The sequence below is a fragment of the Osmerus mordax genome, chromosome 19, assembly GCF_038355195.1.
Source record: "Osmerus mordax isolate fOsmMor3 chromosome 19, fOsmMor3.pri, whole genome shotgun sequence".
Classification (NCBI taxonomy): Eukaryota; Metazoa; Chordata; class Actinopteri; order Osmeriformes; family Osmeridae; genus Osmerus; species Osmerus mordax.
The window spans coordinates 3,514,643-3,541,033 of record NC_090068.1 but is presented as its reverse complement, the minus strand read 5'-3'; the positions used below and the strand labels follow the sequence as shown (position 1 = coordinate 3,541,033).

General features: G+C 44.1%; 1 long non-coding RNA gene, 1 other non-coding gene and 1 pseudogene across 3 annotated transcripts; 1 reads left to right on the top strand and 2 right to left on the bottom strand.

Moving 5' to 3' along the window:
- Positions 1–652: 652 nt before the first annotated feature.
- LOC136963607 (uncharacterized) lies at positions 653–2,803 on the bottom strand. 2 transcript variants are annotated; one of them, XR_010878997.1, is made up of 5 exons: positions 2,744–2,790; positions 2,415–2,467; positions 1,362–1,426; positions 1,077–1,114; positions 653–791 (listed from the first exon to the last, which is right to left on the bottom strand). It is a non-coding gene; the product is annotated as an uncharacterized lncRNA (long non-coding RNA). The 2 variants fall into 2 exon arrangements; XR_010878996.1 differs by having other exon boundaries at positions 2,415–2,803.
- On the bottom strand, positions 2,542–2,675 carry LOC136963681 (small nucleolar RNA SNORA18). Its single transcript, XR_010879027.1, has one exon. It is a non-coding gene; the product is annotated as a small nucleolar RNA SNORA18 (small nucleolar RNA).
- Positions 2,804–6,299: 3,496 nt separating the features above from the next.
- Positions 6,300–26,391, top strand: LOC136963518 (piggyBac transposable element-derived protein 4-like; annotated as a pseudogene).

The following is a 26,391-nucleotide window of genomic DNA, read 5'->3' as shown; positions in this document are numbered from 1 at the left end:
AAATTTCAAATTTAGATTACGTAGATTTTCAGAAGTGTTCAGTAGAGTCTTGGTTGACCAAAGAAAATCTTAGTCGGGGACAGCCCAATTTTTTAACACCTAAACCCATGCATTATGATCAACATGAGCCTAACAAGTCAATTTCCTGAGAAGAGAAATTCCATTGAGCTAAAAGGCAAACAAGAAGACCCTTAGTGTGAAGAGGATTGTGCAGTGTGATGTCAGAGTGATGAAATGTATATGCGATTATAGAAGTCTTTCAAGTTGGCGCTTTATCATCCAGAGTTTGAGGGTTTCATATCACATCCAAATTGAGATTTTTCAAACTTTCTACATTGATAAATGGACAGACATACACAATGGTCAACTGGGCCAGCAGTGAATGCTGTGCTCAGTGAAGAGAAGCCTTTAATCTCTTCCCCATGACCCACATTAAATCCTGAGAACCACGTATGTTGGCAGAGTGCCGGGTGTTCAGCTCAGTGCCCCACCCACATCTTGACCCCTTCTGCTCAAACAAGTTAATATGCATCAACCGTAGAGCGGGACTTTGGCCACACAAGTGAGGTTTACACCCAATTCTGAAGGCACAGCTAAACAGAAAGGGGGAAAGGACAAACAAAACATTTGTACAGGAGGCAAAATGTCACGTGACTCAAAATACTTTATTAAAACATCAAACCACACAGATACCAATCATTGAATGGGATTGGTGAACACGACATTTGTTGAACTGTTTCCAACACGCTCTTGGCTTCAAGACATGTTGGCTGGAATAGTTACCCAAGCACCTGTAGATTTGATACATTTGAATGAGTAAGGAATAACCAAAAAGTTTCAGTAGCTAAGAGTTGGCATTGGTAGGCATAAATGTGAGGAACTGCATAAGCCCCTGAGGTGCAATCTCAAGTGAGAACTTGTTGCCCCTTGAAACAGCAAGCCAGTCATTGTGGACCTGCATTACATCCAGGGGCACTGCTCTGGGATCACTGCGTAAAGGGCCAGCAGCAGAATATCCTGACTGGCCCCCTTTGAATGTGATCCACATTTTCAATAGCAACGAGGAGCCCGCTTACCTTTCTAAAGGCGCCCCCAGTCTGTGCATACGCACCACCTGAAAGAAAAAGTTCACATTTAACACAGTTCATTGGAAAGCTTTTGCTTGTAACAAAGGGGGTAACTTGGAAGAAATGTTCCCAGTAGATCACCTCAGCATGGCTGCTGATGAGACCAACTGGGATGAGATTCACTTTATGGTCAATTCCACAGCAAGTCAGGAACTGAGTCTCCTAAAAGCCTTGGTAAATGACCAAATTAGCACTGACAAACATCCAAGGGGGAAAACAGCCAGACGATCTTACCCTTGGTGGGGCTACAGTTCCTCTTGAAACCATTCTTGGTACAACAACTCCCATTACGGGCATACCTGTAAGTGGAGGACAATTAAAAAAAGACTCACTTTCATGACATGCAATATTAAAACCATTTTAAGGACTTCCATTTGAAGCTCATTAAAAGGGTATGATAAGGTGCATGACTGTCAGTACAATACTTTTAGCTAGACCAGGGGTGGGCAATCTTGGGAAAGGTGATTACCCGGGTAATGAAGGGTCATTACCCAGCTTCCACAGAGCTTGAAGCATTCATTTGAAACAGGTGTGCTGGAGCAGGGACACATCTAAAACATGCAGGACAGTGGCCCCTAAGGACCAGGATTGCCCACCCCTGAGCTAGACTATCAAATCAGAGGTCAGAACAGCCAGAAATTCTGTAACATTCTGTAGCAGAGCCCTGTGACATCACCAGCTCTGCACATGGATGAAAGGGTTGGGTATGCTGGACACTTCCAACCCTGGGGCAGTCAGCCCACAAATGGCAACTAGTTAAAGAGCAGTTCAGTGTGAAGCAGTTAAATGAGAATAGGCGTGTCTCTGCACAAATACCATGGATCCAGCCACAAGATGGCACAGATCCCAACGATGCCAGATACAGAGTTACTATTGCACCGTTTTATGAACAGACCACCCTGTGGTGAGGGCTGACTGCAGATACCATACAGTGTGTTACAATTGGGTCCATTTTTTTTTTATCACTTGGCACTTACTTACATCAAGCAACATCACATTCTATGCATATCTATGGTCCTTGGCTGCAAAGTGAGATTCAGATGTTGGAATTGTGACGAGGTAAAAAATAAAATGTATTGACAGATATACCAGGACTTCAGGCACAGAGCATGGAGACCAACGATGCCTGATGTCAAATTGTTCTTGCACACAGTTATGAACAGACCAGACGGAGAAGCCACTGGATGCAGATACCATAGGGCTCCTTTCAAAATGGACAGCTACAAAAACACAAATTTCAGCTAGCATCAAGGAGGATTACTCAAATAAAGTGAAAGCTTTACTCACCAACAGGTAGACTGTGCTGGAGAGCCATCTAGTGCTCATTTACAGACCTACACCTGATCAAAGAAAATGGGTATATGAAACAAGTGAGACAGGCCACAATAACAGCTGTTATAGGAGCATTTTGAACTGTTGTTCTGCAGTAATATCCCACACGGCTAATGTCAGTAGCCATGAAGGTAAAGCAAAACCACAGGTATATTCTATGAGGCATTTCCAACAACTAGGCCCAACCGAGAAAGGTCTGTCGGGATAGGCCTCAGCAAAACACTGGAATGTTGATATGTTGTCAAGAATGACTAAAATTGATCAATTTACACCATGCAACAAACCGTAGCATGTGAATTCATCCAAGAGTATGCCCATCAGCCAAACATCTATAATAGGAAAATAACTTTTATATCATTTACATTTATTCATTTAGCAGACGCTTTTATCCAAAGCGACTTCCAAGAGAGAGCTTTACAAAGTGCATAGGTCACTGATCATAACAACAAGATAGCCAAAAAACATCGCGAGTAGCCAAAACATGAAGCACACATTGTGAACAACCAAAGTAAGTGCCAAAGGGAAGAACTATAAGAGCATGTAGTTAAACAAGTTACAATTAAACAACATGGACCGCTATAAGTGCAAGTGTACCTGTGGAAAAAAGCAAGCAACAGTAATAAAAACAATATATCACAGCGAGAACAAAAATTTAAAACAGTTACCACTAACCACAAGAGCAACAAGTCTCTAGTCAAGAGTCATTGTGATCCTTGAGGAAACTAACATCGGGTCAAGCGAACCATTCCGAACCAAGCGAACCAAGTACCGTTGTACTCACACACAATTCATTTGGGGTAAAACTCAGGTCCGTGTACCTTGTGGCCATTGGTTTTTCTATTTTGCAACCCGTGTTGACAAACGCAAAATAGGGCCGTAATATCGTTTTGTCACTTTAGTAAGTCGAACACACATTTAAGTATAACGGCTTGTTTTTGGTTGTTTAGGTTTTTTTTTAATGATGAAATAACCATATAACACAAATGGAATAACGAGCCATTAATCGTTGTTTTGATTATTCCATATCCTTTATGCTGATATCTGCAAAAGATGAAAAATAGGCTCGTAATATCGATTTGTCCATTTCGGAAGTCAGAACCAGATGATGGGGAAATGCGTGGTATCCGTTGTTTTGTTTTATTTTGGAATAACGGAATAACCATATAACACAAATGTTATTACGAGCCATTTACTCGTTTGTTTGATTATTCCATATCCTTTATGCTGGTATCTGCAAAAAATGAAAAATAGCCTCGTAATATCATTTTGTCCATTTTGGATGTCAGAACCAGATTATGGAGAAAGGCTTGGTTTCCGTTGTTTTGTTTCATTTTGGAATTACGGAATAAAACCACAGGTCGGGGGGGTCGACACATTTATATATCGTTCTGTAATCGTAAATATCACAATATAGTTACCATATTCATTCAATAACAGGTTGGCGATACACAGAAATGTTAACTTTATGGCAGGGAATATCGCCCACTATTACACTGACTGCCATAGTCAAAATTCACTCAATAAACACAGCGCGAGTGACCAGTGCCCAATAAAACAACAAAAAAACACCGCACGCGAGTGACCAGGCAGTGTGCAATACAGAAGCTTATTGAATCACCTCAGTGTAGTGGTGCGTTCTGCGTCGTGAGAAAGTGCAAGAAAGGTAAGTTTTCTATCTAATACCCCTAAAAATCTGTCACGAATGTATTTGTAATGGCTATTAGCTGTAGAATATTCACAAGAATGTTAATGATCGAAACATGGTTAACCACCAACTTAAAAGATCGCTAGCTCAATATCAAGCAAGATAGCTTCATTTGTCTGTCTCATAGCTTGTCAGAATCTGGAGAGATTTCCAACAACTTTATTTAGTGATGAACAGTCAGATATGTTGTAAATGTCTCTGGTAATTTTGTAAAGATCAACTTTTCTTTTTCAGAAAGAAATGACTACAAACAATAGTGTTTGTAGTTTTAGTAGTACGTTCGTGTGTGCCATTGTCGTGCTGTTTACTTGGTTGGGGCGGCGGCAGGGGTGAACTTCGTCCCGGTGGGGGGGGGGGGGGGGGGGCACTGAGTTGACCCCCCCCCCCCCCCCCCCCCGATGTCATTGTATAATTCGCACACTGGAGGCATCGACAACACAGCTGACAGGTTAGGCTCTCCCTGTCAATACACATGCTAGAAAGAGTTTTGGCTTGCTAATGTTGTTGCTAATGTTGCTAATGCTCTGACATTCTGATTCCGCTTCGGATGCCATCAAGCGGGAGCTCTGGTCGTATCAGTCCTTCACTAACCAATCAGCATTCATTAGCAGAATGCTAGCGTGTTATGGGCAACAACGACTCACCCTGTAAGAAATCAAAAGGACATAAGTACTCCTTCATTAAACTTTCGACCTATAATCCATGTTGAACATGCAAAAACTACAATCAAATCAGAGATTTCTCAACGACAATCAGGCGAAAGACACAAATTTAGCCGTTTAGCTCCATAGACTCCCATTCAACATGCACTCGCTCGCGATCACCCCCAGTGGAACTCTGGTGGAACTGCAGCCAAATTCGGTTCAATGGGGCTTAATAGGGAGTGGCAAGGCTCTCCTTAACCCTTGTGCTACCTTCGGGTCATTGTGACCCACCGTCGTGTAGCGAAACCTTTACCTAATAAAAAAAAAAGATTTATTATTTTTGTATTAACCCTGCCACCGCCGTGTCGATGCGACTCTTCCTAATACAAAAGCGTAGATACGTAGGGGAGGGGTATATCACATAATATCACCAGTTAAAACTAGGAGGAACACTCGCGCCGCCCTCGGGTCGTCGTGACCCAAATATATCAGGTTATATCACTAGTTAACACTAGGTGGAGCTGTCCGCGGGTCGTTGTGACCCACCGCAGTGTCTGTGTTGTCAATTACGGCGGTCGAATTAGGTAGGCGTCATTGGGCTCTCTCAACTTGACGAGGTTGGATCCACGCCTCCAACATCTCCCCTGAGTCTAATGACGCCTTTACGATTCGACAATCAGCGACCCCTCTCGGCGGGAGAATTTGCCAGGCGTCGGAGAAACCGCAGCTGGACCTCTCTGCCAATACCACGGTCTAGAGGTGTCATCGCAGGCCTCGAAATGAGACGGGCGACGTTGACCTACATTAAATTGATAAGGTCGGAACGGCGGGAGACAAATGAAATCGATGAGTGTCGCCGACCTTGTCTCGTCCACTTTATTTTTGGTCCAACCGCGGCCTTTACGGTTCGACGATTGGCGAACCCTCTCGGCGGGAGAATTGGCCTGGCTTCATAGAAACCGCAATGGGACCCGTCTGCCAAGCAACCGTGCGGCGGCCCTCGGAATCAGACGGGCGACGTTGACCTAGATTAAATTGATAAGGTCGGAACGGCGGGAGACAAATGAAATCGATGCGTGTCGCCGACCTCGTCTCATCCACTTTATTTTTGGTCCAACCGCGGCCTTTTACGATTCGACGATTGCCGATCCCTCTCGGCGGGAGAATTGGCCTGGCGTCAGAGAAACCGCAGTCGGACCCGTCTGCCAAGCGGCAGGTCGGGCCTCGGAAGCAGACGGGTGACGTGACGTCTGGCGTCAGAGAAACCGCAGTCGGACCTCTTCGCCGAACCTACGGCCGAGAATGGTCGTCGCAGGCCAATATCTCAAAGACGGCCTTTACGATTCGACGATCCGTGATCGCTCTTTGGCGGTCGAATTAGGGAGGCGTCCTTAGAATCATTTGTCCATGTAGTCACGTAAGCTGTAGGCAAGTGCTACTAACACACATTCCGTGGGGGTCAGGACAGCTTCTGTCTAGGGTCACGCAGCTATGGCTCGGGATTTCAGTGCACTGCAAGTTCTACAGCAGATGTTTGCCAATATCGAGCAAAGTGAGTCTGAAGAGGAGGCCGAGGATGTGTCAGAAGAAGACGGGGAAGAGTGTGCAGAGAATGTGGCAGAAGAGGAGGAAGAGGAAGAAGACGGGCAAGAGTACGACGCAGTCAACCACGACGATGACGACGCCGACCAAGCCCCTCAAATCGACAGAGATACTTTCTTGTCGAAAAACGGCCAAATTGAATGGTGTTCGATTGCGTATCGGAGGAATCCGAGGCTGCTGTCGCAACGTGACAGTACGGAGAGGACCCCCAGAGGACCCACAGCTTACGCCGTTTCCCACACTCACGACATCGTCTCCGCGTTTTTACTCTTTGTCACGCCACAAATCGAAAGAGTAATCTTGGACGTGACAAATCGGGAAGGTTATCTGAAATGCGGAGAGGAGTGGAAAGCCATGGACGCCACTGACCTACGTGCCTACATAGGGCTGCTAATCCTGGCAGGGGTGTACAAGTCCTGAGGCGAAGCAGCTGCCAGTCTATGGGACGCGCAAAGCGGCAGAGCGATTTTCCGCGCTACCATGCAGCTGAAACTCTTCTACACCTATTCAACGTCGATACGATTTGACGACCGTGGGACACGAGCGGCGAGTCGCGCGACAGACAAATTGGCGGCGATAAGAGAGGTCTGGGATATGTGGGTAGAGAGATTACCACGCCTCTACGACCCAGGGCCCGAAGTGACCGTGGATGAACAACTGCTCGCGTTCAGAGGACGGTGTCCTTTCATTTACATTTACATTACATTTAGCAGACGCTCGTATCCAGAGCGACTTACAGTAAGTACAGGTACATTCCCCCGAGGCAAGTAGGGTGAAGTGCCTTGCCCAAGGACACAACATCATTTTGCACAGCCGGGAATCGAACCAACGACCTTCTGACTACTAGCCCGATTCCCTAACCGCTCAGCCACCTGACTCCCATTCAAGCAGTACATGCCAAGCAAACCAGCAAAATATGGCATCAAGTCGTGGGTCACGTGCGATGCAAAATCAAGCCTCTGTCACGTCGTGCTCGACGTGACAGAGGGCCTGAAGGATCGCAATGTCACGTGTGACAATTTCTTCACCTCTTACGAACTCGGACGAGAGCTCATGGCGACGAGAAACATGACCATGGTTGGCACCGTGCGAAAGAACAGGACCGAGCTCCCATCCGAGCTGCTGACGACGAAGACGCGACGGGTGCTGTCGTTGCAGTTCGCCTTCACTCTCACCACTACTCTGGTTTCCTACCACGCGAAGAAAAATAAGAACGTTTTACTCATGAGCACACGCCACACAGACGCTGAAATCAGTGACAGAAACGACGGCAAACCGACCATCGTCCTAGATTACAACCTGAACAAAGGAGGTGTCGACAATCTGGATACGGTCATCACGGCCTACAGCTGTAAAAGGAAGACAGCCCGCTGGCCCCTCGTCATCTTCAGCAACATCGTTGACGTCTCCTCCTACAACGCCTTTGTGATATGGAGAGAGGTCAACCCCAACTGGATGCCGCGTAAGCGCAACAAGAGGAGGTTTTTCCTCAAGCAGCTCGGAAGGGCCCTCGTGACTCCACTGATCGAAAGAAGACGATGTCTGCCCCGCATGGGAGCTGCTGCCGCGGTTGTGAAAGATCTACGGATGGCCAGCTGTCGCGATCCACCTCCTCAACGGCGACCCGGAGAGGATGGCGCAGCAGCAGCCGCCGCCGCCGCCTCCTCATCGGCAGGACCGACCTCGCCGGTCCCTGCCAGTAAGAGGAAGAGATGTCAAGTCTGCCCAGTGAAGAAGGACCGTAAAACGTTCACCGTTTGTCGCGGGTGTAAGAGGTGTAGGGGGTTAAATATTGTCCAAACAACCAAAACAAATTCCCCTATGGTTTAAAGGAAGATGTGAAACTGAACAGTGTATTAGCATGAACCAAATAATGCCAATACAAATAGAATTCCAGGTGTTTGACTCTATGGATTAAATCAGAGCAAGAATGGTCAAAGTACGGTTAAATGAAATACGCATTTAATAACATTGCAAATTAATGAAATCAATTACAAGGCAAACATGTTACAATATGAAAGCTTTAAATCTTACCTACTCTACCATGATCATTGTAAATCAGAGAGAAAGCAAGAGGTGAGCAAGGAGTAGGACAGTAGGACAAGGGAGAACTGAGGTAGAAGGTCTCAGGAGATGAAGAATCCACAGAACAATGCATTACAATTCCCTTTATACACAAGGACAACCAATCAGACCACATCTTGAATGGGGTGTGAGGGCCATCAAGTTGAGACCGTCCAGAAACTCCAGACTTTAGCATATGAGAGGTGGGGGCAGGTTTGACACCCAGCCTTACAATCCTCCCTCTTGGACACAAAAGCACAGGCAAAGGCTGCAGTGTTCATCGTGTGATAACCTGCACCCATAGGAAAAAGGAACTTGATTGCAGACAGGTCAGCATTGAGATTCTAATGGTCATGGCTGTTTGCTCAGAGGATCACTTTTGGATCATGGCAATTGCTCAGAGGACCACTTTTGGATCATGGCTATTGCTCAGAGGATCACTTGGAAGAACCTTTGTATTGGCATGCAGACGTGCCCTTGGTTAGCATATTCCTGCTACTTAAGTTCTTGTCCTGTTACAGCAGAACACAATTGGAGCACAGCACTTGGTTAACAATGAACATTGTAAAGTTTGGAGTGACGTTTGGAGTGGTCTGGGGTCTGAGAGAGTCGGATTGGATACAAATGGAAATTAGTGAGACAGTGTCCTAAAACTCAAATGGAAAAAATAGGTTAACAGTCCTCCTTTTTGATAGATGAGAGGTACACAAACATATCATCTAGCATAGATGAAAATGGCAATTAAAGCAAAACAGTGTTCTTGGGTCCAAAATAAACAAAACATAAATTACACAGCAATAATAAAATAAAAGTTATACCAATCTACATTTACAGGTCAGGAACCATTGTGAGTTTAGATAAAACCTAGAACATTTAACACCAACTCTATAAAACACACAAGGTACATACTGATCCACAATACCCAATACTCATCCACACAAAACTCATGGATGGACAAACCATATGCACTATGCATATGCAGCTAAAGGAACTGGAGCAGCAACAAATAAACTGCCCTCAACGAATCTTTGAACTACAACAAACACTAACACAGGGGTAATACAGTAGGAATGTAGCAATATCACAATTTGGACCTGAATTACAGTTAGGTCCATAAGTATTTGGACATTGACACAATTTTCATCATTTTGGCTCTGTATACCACCACAATGGATTTTAAATGAAACAATCAAGATGTGCTATAAGTGCAGACTTTCAGCTTTAATTTCAGGGTATTTACATCCAAATCAGGTGAACGGTGTAGGAATTACAACACATTTTATATGTGGCCCCCCCCTTTTTAAGGGACCAAAAATAATTGGACAAACTAACATAATAATAAATCTAATTGTCACTTTTAATACTTGGTTGCAAATCGTTTGCAGTCAATGACAGCCTGAAGTCTGGAACCCATAGACATCACCAGACGCTGGGTTTCGTTCCTGGTGATGCTCTGCCAGGCCTCTACTGCAACTGTCTTGTTCTTGGGGCATTTTCCCTTCAGTTTTGTCTTAGCAAGTGAAATGCATGCTCAATTGGATATAGGTCAGGTGATTGACTTGGCCATTGCAGAACATTCCACTTCTTTGCCTTAAAAAACTCTTTGGTTGCTTTCGCAGTATGCTTCGGGTCATTGTCCATCTGCACTGTGAAGCGCCGTCCTATGAGTTCTGAAGCATTGGCTGAATCTGAGCAGATAATATTGCCCGAAACACTTCAGAATTCATCCTACTTCTTTTGTCAGCAGTCACATCATCGATAAATACAAGGGAACCAGTTCCATTGGCAGCCATACATGCCCACGACATAACACTAACTCCACCATGCTTCACTGATGAGGTGGTATGCTTTGGATCATGAGCAGTTCCTTCCCTTCTCCATACTCTTCTCTTCCCATCATTCTGGTACAAGTTGATCTTGGTCTCATCTGTCCATAGGATGTTGTTCCAGAACTGTACAGGCTCTTTTAGATGTTTTTTGGCAAACTCTAATCTGGTCTTCCTGTTTTTGAGACTCACCAATGGTTTACATCTTGTGGTGAACCCTCTGTATTTACTCTGGTGAAGTCTTCTCTTAATTGTTGACTTTGACACAGATACGCCTACCTCCTGGAGAGTGTTCTTGATCTGGCCAACTGTTGTGAAGGGGTTTTTCTTCACCAGGGAAAGAATTCTTCTGTCATCCACCACAGTTGTTTTCCGTGGTCTTCCGGGTCTTTTGGTGTTGCTGAGCTCACCAGTGCGTTCTTTCTTTTTAAGAATGTACCAAACAGTTGATTTGGCCACACCTAATGTTTTTGCTATCTCTCTGATAGGTTTGTTTTGATTTTTCAGCCTAAGGATGGCTTGCTTCACTGATGGTGACAGCTCTTTGGACTTCATATTGAGAGTTGACAGCAACAGATTCCAAACACAAATACCATACTTGAAATGAACTCTAGACCTTTTATCTGCTCCTTGTCAATGAAATAACAAACTCCCTTTATGAAGGAATAACATACACCTGGCCATGGAACAGCTGAGCAGCCAATTGTCCAATTACTTTTGGTCCCTTAAAAAGGGGGGGGCCACATATAAAATGTATTGTAATTCCTACACCGTTCACCTGATTTGGATGTAAATACCCTGAAATTAAAGCTGAAAGTCTGCAATTAAAGCACATCTTGATTGTTTCATTTCAAATCCATTGTGGTGGTATACAGAGCCAAAATTATGAAAATTGTGTCAATGTCCAAATACTTATGGACCTAACTGTAAGTGAATGTAAAAGATAGTTGGAATTGCATGTAATCACGTTAAAAAGTTTAAGGTTTGTTTGTCTTGATAAAGGCTCAGCTTATGCTGCATGAAAAATGGGGGAGGCCTACCCTTTCCCAGATCCCAACATTTGGACTCAGTGTGACCACTTCTTAGACAAGCATGACAAAATCTAACTTTGTTGTTAGCATAAAACAAGTGTGTGGGTGGAATAGGCATATTTCTACCAAGATCCCAACATCACATTTCGGTGTGTCCTTGTCTTTTACAGAAGTTACACTGTATATGAGGGGCTGCTGGGGCTTGGGTTTTACCTCTGTCGCCATTTTTATGGCAGCAATGCGTGGCGGATCAGGAACTCAACGGTTCTTTGTAGAACGCAGTTTGGGGATTTGCGCAACAATTCCACTGTCTGTGTCTGAACACTCAGTAGAATGTGAGCCAGTATGGCTGGTCTCTTCACTGTCTTTGTTAACGGTGTATTGTCTTGTGGAACAAAAAGGGGTCGCTGCTTTGAGGACAGAGTTGAGAAGACATTTGCCAATTAAATGTACAGTAATCTTCAATGTTTGTTTCTTTTCTGCTTTCTTTTTATGGACTCCTACAGTTCGCCAATGTTCAATTATTTCAGCTAGCGTAAAATCAGTTTTAAGACCGTTCTTGTCTTTCTTGCTCAATTCAGATAACGTTCGGTTAACGCTAACTTCTTCCCACAGGTTAAGTAATTTGTTAACTTCAGTTTCCCATTCCATTTTTTGTTCTTTTTATGCAGGAGCTAATAGCAGAAACTGGTAATAGGCTTCTACCAACAGAACCAGGCGGAACACAATTAATGTACATTTGTAAATGCTTACTCACCGCACCATGGTTTGAAACGCCGGTATACCAAACTGTAACTGAGTTGCTCGAAACATATCACGTCGGGGTCACCAAAACGAATTCCATTTACGAATGGTTTAAAGGAAGATGGGAAACTGAACAGTGTATTAGCATGAACCAAATAATGCCAATACAAATAGAATTCCAGGTATTTGACTCTATGGGTTAAATCAGAGCAAGAATGGTCAAAGTACGGTTAAATGAAATACGCATTTAATAACATTGCAAATGAATGAAATCAATTACAAGGCAAACATGTTACAATATGAAAGCTTTAAATCTTACCTACTCTACCATGATCATTGTAAATCAGAGAGAAAGCAAGAGGTGAGCAAAGAGTAGGACAGTAGGACAAGGGAGAACTGAGGTAGAAGGTCTCAGGAGATGAAGAATCCACAGAACAATGCATTACAATTCCCTTTATACACAAGGACAACCAATCAGACCACATCTTGAATGGGGTGTGAGGGCCATCAAGTTGAGACCGTTCAAAAACTCCAGACTTTAGCATATGAGAGGTGGGGGCAGGTTTGACACCCAGCCTTACAGAGGCCTGTCTGCAAATCCTGTTCGCATGTATACTGCCCCACATGCCCCACCGAGCTGGGCTTCGGCCAAGGAGAGGTTCCCGTTGACCCTGGAAGACCTGCGGGAGTGTGTGCTGAAGACTGAACAACTCAGTCGACTGCAGAAGAGGGCTTTGCTCAAGCCACAGCACAGTGCTGCTACCGCTACCGCTACCACCACCACATGCCTGGGATATATAGATGATGTATCAGGACGGCGGGCTGGAGGTCTATCCCTAGTGCTGTCTGCGGGTCGTTGTGAAGCACGGTGTCATGCGTGGTGTGACAACTTTTCATGATACAAACATAAATAAAGTGAAACCTTTCATTCCCACGCTGTGGGTCACAACGACCCCCGATACAGCGCGAAGATGGCGTAATAGACAACGCTGTGGGTCACAACGACCCGGAGACAGCGCGAAGGTCGCGTAATAGACAACGCTGTGGGTCACAGCGACCCCAGAGACAGCGCGAAGGTGGCGTAATAGACAACGCTGTGGGTCACAACGACCCCCAAGACAGCGCGAAGGTGGCGTAATATACAACGCTGTGGGTCACAATGACCTGGAGACAGCGCGAAGGATAAGTTCAGGTTGCATAGACAATGAGGAGAGCGTGAGGGTTATTGCGCTGTCTCTGCCTTTTTGTTAGACACGGCAACGTCTGTGTTGTCTATTACGAGACCCCGCACTGTCTCCGGTTCCTTGTGACCCACAGCGGTCTTCTGACAACTTTTCATAATACAAAAATAAATAAAGTGAAACCTTTCATTCCCACGCTGTGGGTCACAACGACCCGGAGACAGCGCGAAGGTGGCGTAATAGACAACGCTGTGGGTCACAACGACCCCCGAGACAGCGCGAAGGTGGCGTAATAGACAACGCAAAAACATTTTCGTTTGTTGGCACATCCAATTCTTGCACATTTTTTCTGTAGCTTAGTTCAAAGTTAGCAACTTTATCAGGCAATCGTCTCAACTACCTAAACTCTCCAACCAACCAGAACTTGTGTATCACCTTGTTAGCTAATGGAATGGTTCGTAACAGGATCAGCTGATAGTAAAAACAACCTAAGTGACCATGCGTCAAGTAGCCTAGTAAGCCTACAAGTCTCTGCACCACAATGGTAGCTCGTTGAGCTAAAAAAAACTTTTTTTCTTTGTCACTGTCTGTCTTTAATTAACCTTATTTTCTTAATTTTTTTAATCAGTGGCTGGTGATGGGACCCTGAGCTGACTGGAGATAGTAGACTGAGCTGGCTGAAGATGGTAGACTGAGCTGTGTCAACATAATCAAATGAGCGATAGGTCTCGGTCTGCTCTAAAAGTTATTTCCCGAACTTTAACCTTCGTCATTGTCTTTCTTGCTCTGTCCTTAAACATATAGTCCCAGTTTCCCAGACATGGATTACGCCTAGTCCTAAAGTAAGAGAAAAATTAAATTAAGATCTCCATTGAAAACGTTTTTAGTCTAGGACTAGGCTTAATCCATGTCTGGGAAACTGGGCCCTAAAGATTATGTTTTTTAATCTCTTCACTCTATAGCCTTTATTGTACAAACTCTACAAAGGCATTGTCTCCTCTCTCTTCAGCTTAAAAAATCTCGCTGACAACAGCATCTGAGGCTAGTTTTCATGATCTTATGTGACTTTCTCCCTCCAATGCCCGTCCCGTGCTTTTAATAAGCATGCTATGTACTGTAAGTCAACTAATTTTCAAATAAAATGTGGTGCACTTAGATTGTAACAGCAACATACAAAATACAGAATTTCATACACACCTTCTGTTTGGAAAACCTTCTCCAGACCTGCATTTTCACTCCTCTTACGTGCTTTAGCTATATTTGTTGTGTTGGTGAAGTTACTGTAACACCCTTGTGATATCCAGAATTACCTAGGTTCTGAGGTGCTGAATTTAAGTTGAATCTTTCCACTGCTTTTTCTGCAAGAATGCTTTCCTTGCTGTCAAAATGTTGCAATTGCAATGGACTCTGAACAAACTTGGACCAACTAGCTTCAGTAAATGGGTAGATTAAATATTTTGGTTTGCTACCTACAAGTAGTTGCATCATTGCAACTACTTGTGGCCTTGAATACACTGCTAGCAATACAATTAATTGTGCACATGCGTGTATTATGCTACTGAGGTTCATTTTCTAACTTGCCAAGTGTGCAGAGATGTCAATATGTATTGATAAGTGTTACTGATGTGGTATACCTACTTTTGGGTAATTATAATTACGTATGTCATTGATTCATGTCATTATTATATGTTTAGGCGACACACACTTAAAACAATACTGTATATTTATTTGAACAATGTTCTGCACATTTCATTATCACTTAACTGTTAACTTGCTCTGATGACTAATACAGCACTAAATTTTCCTTTAATTAGTTGAGAAGCTGAGCTTCTCATTATGCAGCCATCAGTGTGCTGCTGACTGAAGGCCGATTTATACTTCTCCGTTTTTACGGAAACGGACACAGGGAACGCCCTCTCCGATGAGGAACTCCCTCTCCGTGCCCTCTCCGAGCCCCTCGGAGAGCTCTACGTGCACCTCCTGATTTTCCTGACTATCCGTCCGTCTGTCATTTTACGGATACACCTTGGCTGTGATTGGTCCGTATTAAGAACCGCTTGCATCAGGGGCGGGGGCGGAGTTGCCTTGACCAACAAGATGGAACAGAATCCTTTGACCGCCATTGCTGTAAGTTTACAATTCATATTTCAGCTAAACAGTACATGTAAATCAGCATCTGAATTAAAATGTGACTAGAAATGGACAGTGTAGTTGTTGAAAATGTGCTTATTTTATTGATGAAACGGCTAATTTGTAAATTTGCTCCAGCTAGCATCGCAGTGCAGCGCCACCTACTCTTCTGGCAGTGAAGTGTTTTCAGCACCCACAGCCTTTGGAGTACTATAAATTCAACCAATCCATCCGGTGTGCACATGCAGTACATGACTCAAGGCCGAATTATACTTCTCCGACTCCGTTACGGACCGACGAACGGACGGAGTCGGAGAAGTATAATTCGGCCTTGAGTCATGTACTGCATGTGCACACCGGCAACAACTCACAGAATAGCAGGGGAGGCGGGGGAGGGGCAAAGTGAGCTTGAGCGAAGTAAGAGGAGCGGTGTTTGCACAATCACTATGATGTAAAGGGAGTTGTGTACTGAATGTAGAAAAGAGACATTTAAACTTAAGTATCGATCTTTTCACGCAAGTATCGATCAATACTGATACCAATGTTGGTATCGATACGTTAAATCGATCCGTCCACCCCTAGAACACACATTTTGGTTCCTCATTTCGCTTCCACCTAATGTGGGGACTGAAATATTTTCCCTCTGTTGCTCCGAAACGGACGTAAACTATCACACTTAGTCTTCCGTTAGCTAGCTACCGTAAATGTAGGCTACTTTCAAAATGCCATATTTTCCCTTTGGGCTCACCAAAACGGACGTTAAAGCATATTAACCATTCACTGCACGTGATCGCTAGTAAATATATTACACCTGCTAGTCTATCGTTAGCTAGCCTTTAGTGCATTTAAAGTGCCGAATGTGAAGCGGTCGAAAGTGTGGCTGTATTTCACGGCCAAGGATTCCGGCATCGCAAAATGCAACAAATGTTTCAAAATGATTACATGCAAAGGGGGAAGCACGTAGAATTTATTGAAACATGCAGCGACACACGGAATACTTCTACAAGCAGAGGGATACAGCAGTTCGACAGCTTTCGGACATCAGTCCCTGGTAGGGTTGCCACCCTTTTTTTCAGGTTCACGGCCAATCAGAGTCAGAGAAGGGCGGGTCTCTTGGTGGAGAGTCGATTTGAAAGAATGGCGGAGGCAGCTCCAGATACCCCCCGCGTAATAAGAAGTACGCTTATAAAAGGAAGTAGGCTTGACATGCTTCAATACTGCTCACTACTAATTCTGGTCCACTGATGTTAAAAGCCTTTTTTGTGGTCTCACTGTCAAACTTTGTTGGCCTATGGTTATTATATGACCACTTGAGTTGTGATAGAGAGACACATCTGTTCATACTGATTTCAATAGAAGATATCTTTTTATAATGTCCATGTAACAATCTTAGTATTTTTATGAAAACATGTTTTAAGTTGTGATTTACCACCACTGCCACTGCCCCCTAACCTCCCCCCCACCCCCCGTGGCAGGCGTCCCTTCTTATTTTTCTGTATTGAAGGTGGCAACCCTAGTCCCTGGTCCCGTGACAGCCCTCCACAATTTGCCCCTTATGAAACTCAAACCTGTCTGTACAGGCCTCTTCGACACTATCTGAGAGAGTTTTCTCCTTGTCTCCTGGCATGTCTGTGCAGGACATGCCAGGAGACAAGTCAGGAGAGGTCGTATCTTGCCAGAGAAGGCAAATATGGTCATTTTTCTGCAAATGAAGTGAAGCTGGTTTAGGTAGCATAACAATTCAGCATTTATTTTGTTGTTACTTGTTAATACTGTAACTGTTATTTATTGTTAAATTATTGTAGTTGTGTGTTAGGTGACTTAGATTTACTTATTATGTATTTAAGTAGGCTACATCGTTCTCCAGAACAATGTTCTCCGGATCTGGAATCAATTTTTATAAACTGTAAACATTTTTACTCGCCAAGAAAATTTGCGTCACTCATTTTGGTCGGAGTCTACATGGCGCCGGGTCCACAGGTTAAAGAGGCCCAACGCATGTTCGCCGACCAGATTCTGAGTGTGGAGCGAGCAAACTCGGATTCCCTTGTTATCGTACTCGGCGACTTTAACAAAGATAATCTCAGCCACGAACTCCCTAAATACAGACAATTCATCAAATGCCCAACCAGAGAAGAGAACACTCTGGATCACTGCTACACTACAGTCAGTAGAGCCTACCACGCCGTCCCTCGTGCAGCACTGGGTCACTCTGACCATGCCATGGTCCATCTGATTCCTGCATGCAGGCAGAAATTAAAGCTCTGTAAACCTGTTGTGAGGACATCAAAACAGTGGACCAGTGAGGCTATGGAGGATCTGCGGGCGTGCTTGGACTGTACTGACTGGGATATGTCAGTACAGTCCAGGGAGTCCAGGGAGTCAGATGGCTGAGTGGTTAGGGAATCGGGCTAGTAATCAGAAGGTTGCTAGTTCGATTCCCGGCTATGCCAACCAAATGACGTTGTGTCCTTGGGCAAGGCACTTCACCCTACTTGCCTCGTGGGAATGTCCCTTACACTACATGTACTTATTGTAAGTCTCTCTGGATAAGAGCGTCTGCTGAAAGACTAAATGTAAATATGTTCACGACTGCTACCAATAGTCTGGATGAACTCACAGAGGCTGTGACATCATACATCAGCTTCTGTGAGGACTGCTTACATTTACATTTAGTCATTTAGCAGACGCTCTTATCCAGAGCGACTTACAGTAAGTACAGGGACATTCTCCCCGAGGCAAGTAGGGTGAAGTGCCTTGCCCAAGGACACAACGTCATTTTGCACAGCCGGGAATCAAACTGGCAACCTTCAGATTACTAGCCCGCTTCCCTAACCGCTCAGCCACCTGACTCCCCAGCGAGTGCTGTATTCCAACATGCACCAGGGTGAACTTCAACAACGACAAGCCCTGGTTCTCAGCAGAGCTCAGAAGGTTGAGGTCAGAGAAGGAGGAAGCTTTTAGGAGTGGGGATAGAGACAGATTCAAGGAGTCGAAGAAAAGGTTTAGCAAGGCGGTGAGAGAGGCTGAACGACTGTACTCAGAGAGACTGAAGCGCCAGTTGTCTGCTAACGACTCCCCTTCTGTCTGGAGAGGGCTCAGGCAGATTACCAACTACAAGCCCAGAGCCCCCCACTCCACTAACGACTCCCGCCTGGCCAACGACCTGAACGAGTTCTACTGTAGATTTGAAAGACAATTGGACTGTCCTGATCTAACCCCTCCCACCCAAGAGGCCTCCCCCTCCCCCCTCTACAGTGACGACTCTCTCCATTCAGGAGAGTGAAGTTAACAGACTTTTCAAGAGGCAGAACCCCCGCAAAGCAGCTGGGCCGGACTCTGTCTCTCCTGCCACCCTCAAGCACTGCGCTGACCAGCTGTCTCCGGTGTTCACCTACATCTTTAACACCTCCCCGGAGACATGCCATGTGCCAGCCTGTCTCAAGTCCTCCACCAGCATCCCTGTGCCCAAAAGCCAAGGCCAACAGGACTCAATGACTACAGACCCGTCGCCCAGACCTCTATTAAGTCTTTTGAGTGCCTTGTGCTGGCACACCTCAAATCCATCACCGACCCTTTCCTGGACCCACTGCAGTTTGCCTACAGAGCCAAGGTGGATGACGCCGTTAACATGGCCCTCCACTTCACCCTACAGCACCTGGACTCCCCAGCATCCTACGCCAGGATCCTGTTTGTGGATTTCAGCTCTGCCTTCAACACCATCATCCCCGCCCTGCTTCAGGACAAGCTCTCCCAGCTGAACGTGCCCGACTCCACCTGCAGGTGGATCACAGACTTCCTGTCTGACAGGAAGCAGTGCGTTAAGCTGGGAACACAAGTCTCTGACTCCCGGTCCATCAGCACCGGATCTCCTCAGGGCTGCGTCCTTTCCCCTCTGCTCTTCTCCCTTTACACCAACAGTTGCACCTCCAGTCATCCGTCTGTCAAACTTCTGAAGTTTGCGGACGACACCACCCTCATTGGGCTCATCTCTGACGGGGACGAGTCTGATTATAGGTGGGAAGCTGACAACCTGGTGACTTGGTGCAGCCAGAACAACTTAGAGCTCAATGCTCTTAAGACAGTGGAGATGGTTGTGGACTTCAGGAAGAATACAGCCCCACTCACCCCCATCACCCTGTGCGACTCCCCAGTGAACACTGTGGAGTCCTTCCGCTTCCTGGGCAACATCCTCTCCCAGGACCTCAAGTGGGAACTGAACATCAGCTCCCTCACCAAGAAAGCCCAACGGAGGATGTACTTCCTACGGCAGCTGAAGAAATTCAACCTGCCAAAGACAATGATGGTGCACTTCTACACAGCCATCATTGAGTCCATCCTCACCTCTTCCATCACCCTCTGGTACGCTGCTGCCACTGCCAAAGACAAGAGCAGACTGCAGCGTATCATCCGTACTGCTGAGAAGGTGATCGGCTGCAATCTGCCTACCCTCGAGGACCTGCACACCTCGAGGACCCTGAGGCGAGCGAGGAAGATTGTGGCTGACCCCTCCCACCCTGGCCACTCCCTGTTCCAGCTACTCCCCTCCAGCAGAAGGCTGCGGTCCATCAGGACCAAAACCTCACGCCATAAGAACAGTTTCTTTCCATCTGCTACTGGATGTGGGAGTCAGGTGGCTGAGCGGTGAGGGAGTCGGACTAGTAATCCGAAGGTTGCCAGTTCGATTCCCAGTCATGCCAACTGACGTTGTGTCCTTGGGCAAGGCACTTCACCCTACTTGCCTCGGGGGAATGTCCCTGTACTTACTGTAAGTCGCTCTGGATAAGAGCGTCTGCTAAATGACTAAATGTAAATGTAAATGTACTGGCCTCTTCAACAAGGCCAAGGACTCCCATTGACATTCATTCATTATTTAACCCAGTATCTCACACAGTATCTGATTGCACTATGTTGACCACTCATGCTGCTCATTTGGGTGTGCTCAAGCCTTCGGCGAGAGCACAACCTTTGTTCTCTCACATATATATTATTATTATTATTATTCTTTTTGCCCCCCTAAAACTCAGTCAATATTTGGCCTACATAGACAACGTAGGTGTCAAAAGTTTCGTCTTGGTAGCGATTGAGTTGCTTCTATTGGAATTTACGTTCCGTTGCATGGTTTGGGCTTGAGTTAAGTTTTTGTGGCGAAAAGTGAAGCTAACGGTGGCTAATTTGCTAGCCACAGTCACTGACGTTACTAACGTCACTACGTCACTAACGTCACGAAAACACGCATGACTACCTGTAGCAGAACATTCGTTTCGCATCTGTTAACTTGGGGGATAGCTAGGCTAACTATAGCTTTACTGCAAGGCAGCTGCAGAAACGCCACAAGCAAAGAGGCCAGGGTGATAAATATTTACTCATTTTACTTTGTGATAAGACACACAATTGTGATGTGTAATGTACAATATAAGCTGATATTATTAAGGAAGTACATCTACTTTCGGAAACAGTAGTCTACTATTTCACTGAAATATTAGCATCATGACATTAGCCTGTGTTGCCCGGGCAACACATACTACAGTGGTCTATGATGTATCTGTTTTCAATCGTTAAAATAAACATTCCTCACATATACATTTTCGTTGTAGGATTTATTCTGACATTAGTAAACGATTTGTTGGTGAAATTACCATTACCTGTGGTTTCAAACCAGTGTAGCTCACTGCAACGCTGTAGCTTGCGCGAGACACACTACAAAAACATCTAGCTACAGCACTGTACACAGCTGTTTAGGAAGTCAAACGGCGACAGAACATGTTCGGCACTCCCCTTACTTAAATCAAAAGTCTTTCAATAGGTGAAACTATCTGACTACTAACCTGAACTTCATTGCCACAGCCTAAACTTTGTCAATCTGTTCATGAAAATAATTAATTTCAGCCTAAACCGTACAACGGAACGTTAAATCAAATTCAACCAACGCAATCGCTACCAAGACGAACACAGCAGTAGTCTAGTACTGTACCGTAGTAGTAGAATTTACCGGAGCAGCTTCTCCACACAGGGCTATATCGCATTTTGCGTTGCTACTGACAATGATCGCTACCAGTGAGCTTTTTATGAATGAGCGATTTTCCACTAAATAAATGGCAAGCTTATTTACGTTTTGGGGGGCATATTTTCAGTTAGCAGATGGTACTGTTTGAATCGCGATTCCATCTTCTACTACCGGGTAACGTCGTAGAATAATCTTTAAAGGGGGTTCTTTATTAATGAATGAATGCAATGAGTAGGCTAAATGCCTGAAAATATCATGAGAAGGGAAAAACTTAAAATGACGTTTAAGTCATAGAGATTAGGTCAATTTTTACACCGGTCTTCCAAATTTATTCGTTTTGATTCAACGATGAGGCTGCCTCTTGCAGGGGAAATGAGAAGACATCTATTTCATTCTACGCTTCACTCGTATTTTCAGTTGTAAATGAGCAGCAAAAAAAAATGCTTTTAAATCTATGTAATCTTTATAAATAATAAGTATGCATTTTTATATAAAATATACAGAAATATCAGTTGTAAAAATGTCATTCAAAAACTGACCCCTCTGCAACCGACGCAAGCAAGCACACCGTACAATTTCCCCAGAAATTGTACCCTCTCTAGTTATTATTATTCTAGTTCCATGGGAGTCAATGGCAGCCCCTAGAACCCTTGGATAACTTTTTGTGAAATTTGGCACACTCATTAAGGACAGTTCCTTCTATACCTACACCAAGTTACATGTATCCCATTAGACCAGTCTAGCGCCACCAATGGGTCAAAGTTGGCCAAGCCGCGAAGCGACAAAGCCACTTAAGTGTTTCTACCTTTTCTTATTATTATTACACTTCATCTGCCATTGGAGTCTATGGCAGCCCCTAGAACCATATGGTAAAAAGTTGTGAATTTTGGCACACTCATTAAGCACAGTCCCCTCTTTATATTCACCAAGTTTCATGTCTCTCATTGGAGCACTCTAGCGCCACCAACTGGTCAAAGTTGGACTTGTGTTTTATGGGTCATTTGACTGCTTGGCCACCTCATTGCTGCTTGCAGCTATATTTAGGATTCCTCCGTAAGGAGGAAACCTATTGTTATTGTTAGTTTGCATCCCCTAGAACCCTTGGATAACTTTTTGTGAAATTTGGCACACTCATTAAGGACAGTTCCTTCTATACCTACACCAAGTTTCATTTATCCCATTAGACCACTCTAGCGCCACCAATGGGTCAAAGTTGGACTTGTGTTTACACAAGCAACTTTTGAACCGTATGACTGATTTTCAAAAATGAGGTACTATTGGATTCCCTGGATCAAAACGAGTTCAACGCACCCTGTGACGTCAATTTCCGGTTATATAGATTTTCCGCCATTTCCGGTTTTATCAAAAACCTTTGAAAGCCTACTCCTCCTACATTTTTTTTTTGCAATCTTCCCCAGAATTGACACACATCATCGTCACAGCAGCCCTCACTCAGGTATTACTTTTATATTGGATTTTCAAAACCGTTTGTCCGGTACAGCCAATCAAAACTGGCAACAAAGCAACCAAACAGGAATTTGGGTCAAATCTCAACAAATATTTGAGATATCAACACCAAAGTTGGTATATCGGTGGAAGGCACTACAACATGTTACCATGTGCAAAGGCAACTTCATACCTCTAAAAATGATTGATATATAAAGCAAATCGAATTTATCGCTAACGCTAAAATAATGCTTTACACATCCGCCGGCCAAAAACTGATACTCTGATCCAATCACAAGTTCATATGAAGACTCTTGAGAATATTTAGTATACAAATCTGAGAAAAAGTTGACTGTAAGATGAAAATTTTTAGTGAATATTTGAAACATGCATGCTGGGCTAATTGCTAACGAAATTTCCAATGTAATGTCTCCCCTGCTCTTCAGCGCGCTTGTGCTCCACATTCTCACACACTCAGCCTTTCCCTTGACACACGCGCGGGCTTGGCGAGACGCATACACAACATTTCAGGCAATTGTGGGCTGACCAAGCCCCCACTCATTCCTTGGCTTGAAGTGAAGGCCCTTGTGGATCTTGATGGTAATGCATTTTAGAAAAAGTTCTCAAAATCCTGAAACATTGATAGTATGGGCCAGGAGTAACTACCACACCACAAATGACGCACCATTATCCATAGGTGGCGCTACGGCCAGGCCCCAATTGTCTATTTACAAAGTGATGCCATTCGCATCCCATTTGTACCAAAATTCTGAAATTCGTTAGAAAAAAGCGTCAAAAAAGCGTCAAGAACCTATAACGGCCGCCATATTGGATTTTTTTGTACAATAAAGATTTAGGAAACACGTTTTTTCGCTACTTCTCCTACAATTTTTGTCCAATCTTCCCCAGAAATGGCAGGTATCATCGTCAGAGCAACCCTCACTGAATTCTTCAGAGTTTTGAATTTCAAAACCGTTTGTCTGGTACAGCCAATCAAAATCGTCAACAAAGCAACCAAACAGGAAGTTGGGTCAAATCTCAGCAAATGTTTTAGATATCAACACCAAACTTGGTGTGTCACGTGGAATACACTACAACATGTTCCAATGTGCAAAGGCAACTTAATATCTTCAAAAAGGATTGAAATAAAGGAAATCAAATTTATCGGTAATGCTAAAATAACGCTTTACACATTCGCCGGTCCAAAACTGATACTCTGATTCAATCACAAGTTCATATGAAGACTCTTGAGAATGTTTAGTAGACAAATCTGAGAAAAAGTTGACGGTAACATGAACAGTCGATCTTTTGTGAACATTTGAAATATGCATGCTTGGCTAATTGCTAACGAAATTTCTAATGAAATGTCTCCCCTGCTCCTCAGCCCGCGCGCTCCACATTCTCACACACTCAGCCTTTCCCTTGACACATGCGCAAGCTTGGCGAGACGCATACACAACATTTCAGGCAATTGTGGGCTGACCAAGCCCCCACTCACTCCTTGGCTTGAAGCGAAGGCCCTTGTGGATCTTGATGGTATTGCAATTCGGATTTGGTATCCCATTGGTAAGTCTGGATTTTTCTATACAGTGACAATTTGTGAAGAATATACATTTTTCAATGGTTCGCAATGTTTTGGAGGAATCCGCCATTGCTGCTTGCAGCTATATTTCTTATTCTTATTTTTATATATATTTTTTTATATATTTAAATTTAGGTTTTATTCTTAGATTGTTTAGTTCTTAGGAATAGTTAAACTTCTGTACCTTTACTTAATTTAAGATTTGTATATGTTTAGTGTTTGCACCTCCCTGCCACAGTAAATTCAGTGTTTGTATAACATACATGGCAAATAAACCGAATTCTGATTCCGATGTCTGAGTATCTGCCTGTGTATCTGTGTAAAGGGGATTATTTTCGGGCAGCGAGTTTCCAACGGTTATCTTTAGAACCGGGCACTCTGCAAAGGTCATATTTCGCAAGTGTCCTTTTTAAAATCCAACAGAGTGCAGTGCCGAGATTGACGTTGTTTGGATAAGCATTTCAAAATATCCCCCATTTTTTTATTGCCAGTTGCTCTCTGCTCTCGACTCAACCATCTTGAGTTAACTGAGCTGCAATAAGTTAGCTCTCACACTCCGAAATGATATAGATCAACAAAGCCTATATTTAAAGTAGATGGCTTCTTTCAGTAGGTGTAGCTGGAAGGTAATTTGCTCGGCTACAATTGTTGCTGTGTAGACTACACCAGAGCGATGGACTACAAAGTCACAACGATTTAGCTTGGAAAGACAACAGGGATTTGATTTTCATTGCTTTAGGCGTTGTCACTTGCTGGACAACCTTTCAATTGGCAATTCACAAATACGTTTTTGGGTACCCTAAAGCCTACTGTTATTCAGAAGCAAATAGAAGCTTTTATAACCGATATGGCCAGGTTAGCAGTGCTGACTGCCGGCATATGAATCAGCTGCTTTTAAAGGGTTTACGGATGAAATGCTGGCAAGCTAACAGAACTACAATATAAAGTGGATACTTCAAGTATAGATAGGTGAATTTTGTTACATTTGTTACTATTCCAGAGTTTTACACTTTTATTAAAATTGATCAAAAAATTATTCCTGCAGAAGTGTTGAGGAGGTGAACCAACTGATGGAGGGTGGTCACCTAGAGACTTCCCCAGTAGAGCTAGGGGCTGACGTGTTGGTGAGCAAATAAAATTAACCATAAGTGTAAATTCAGCCCAACAAGAAAGGTATTGCAGCTAGCCACAGTTGTATATTAAACACTGAACAACATACAGTATGCTGAGCCCTACAGCACAAGCTTTTTAGGAACCGCAACAGTGTTTGTCTAATGACACGTCCTTTATTTTGTAGTTTGACTTACAAGGGTGACTAAGCAAATGGAGGTATGGAAGCTGGCAGGGATCAGTTTTAGCTTTGCTGATGCTCATGGCAGAACTGTCCTCTTCTCTTTTACTTTAACAGTTTTACAGAACAGGATTTCCAAGCAGACATGATCAGAGCCATGTGGAATGATTTTATTTTCCCTTTGTTGTTGTCAGTTTCTTTTCTTTTTTAAATTGTTTTTTTTTCCGGTTGATCTACGTTGTTGGCTTACTATCTGACCTTCTCTGATTATGAGTTATCAATTTACCTGCAGTAAATTATTATTTTGTAAGACAACTTTGATGTATTTGGTGTTTCAGGCTGTGTGGACCAACCCTATTGATATGGTCAAGATCTATGGATCCAAGTTTGAGGTATTTAAGGCAAATATATGTACATAATATTACTACACTTAGACCATAAGCCTCGGATCTCTCTAGTAGTAAATATTACTATTGATCACTTAACTTTTCTCTTTTTGCATATGCAGCAGTGAGACCGCTTTAAGAATTGGCCAGTGGATGGCACACACCTCCTGGGCTTGCAGAATCTGGTCAAGATGCTTAGCAATGAGGCCCAGCTGGCCCAGAAGAAGGCCTCAGAATCAGCAGTCGAGAAGAACAAGGCCAGGGCAGAACAGCAGATGGGAGGCACGGATTAA